The sequence below is a fragment of the Atta colombica genome, unplaced genomic scaffold (genome assembly GCF_001594045.1).
Source record: "Atta colombica isolate Treedump-2 unplaced genomic scaffold, Acol1.0 scaffold76, whole genome shotgun sequence".
NCBI classification, from domain to species: Eukaryota; Metazoa; Arthropoda; class Insecta; order Hymenoptera; family Formicidae; genus Atta; species Atta colombica.
In genome coordinates, this window is record NW_017259568.1 from 409,959 (window position 1) to 411,013 (window position 1,055).

General features: G+C 27.9%; 1 protein-coding gene across 2 annotated transcripts in view; it reads left to right on the forward strand.

Annotated features, from left to right (window-relative positions):
* The window catches only part of LOC108692533 (G-protein coupled receptor Mth2-like), a 32,373-nt gene that overhangs the window by 3,838 nt on the left and 27,480 nt on the right, over window positions 1–1,055 (forward strand). The window lies entirely within an intron of this gene.

A 1,055-nucleotide genomic window follows, 5' to 3' on the forward strand; every position in this document is an offset into this window, starting at 1 on the left:
ATATATATACAGGATGTCTCAGACTACCCGTCCTTTTTATCTCTGCAGGATAAGATCCAATCAAAAATATATTCAGACCAAAGTTGTGAGGTTTAAAAAGATCTATTTATTGATTATATCAGTTTAACCTTGGATGGCTTTACAGGTCAGATCAAGGTCATATCGATTTCTTTAAATGAAACATCTTTTATTCTAAAACCTAATAGCCGATGTCCAGAGCTTTCCAAAATTATAATAAAGTATCTTTTGATTAAGTAAATCTCGAGTTATAAAGATTAAAAGTTATAGTACTGCCGGTATTAGCATTACCCAAGATATACCGCGTAGAGGTCGGTTGCCCAATCGGATTTACACCTTTTGTGTGTGCGTGTGCGTATGTATAATACACGCGCGCGCGCGCTCGCACCCCCCCCCCCCACACACACACACACACACACTTTATTATAGGATTTTGGAAAGCTCATCGGCTATTAGATTTTAGAATAAAAAGTAAGATTTTTTTTTAAATGAAATGATCTATTTCATTAAAAAAAATCGATGTAATTTTGATCTGCCTTGACAAAGTTATCCAAGGTCAAATATGATCAATAAATAGATTTTTTAATTGTTACAATTATACAAATATGAATAATTTATCCAAACTGACATAACTCAAAACATTATTAAACAGTTTTTATATTTATCTTGATCAGATCTCTAAAAATGATTAAATTCAATATAAAACAATTTCTTCAAACTTCGATCACCAAAATTATCTTGACTCTAAATATTTTTTGTAAAAGATTCTCTTTTTATTTACAAAAATAATACAATTCAAAATATATTATTCTTTTAGAAGGTGATTATAATTTTTTTGAAGATCTTAACAGACACAAATGCTATTTGACATTAACTATTAAGTTAGTAGTTTACTTTTGATAATTAATAGAGTAATTTTTATCTAATTTATTCATAATAATAACTAACATAAAAATAACATTTTTTTAAGTTGTGATATTTTTAAAATAAGCCTGGAATGATATAATAATGCAATAATGTGTAGCTTATATAGTATA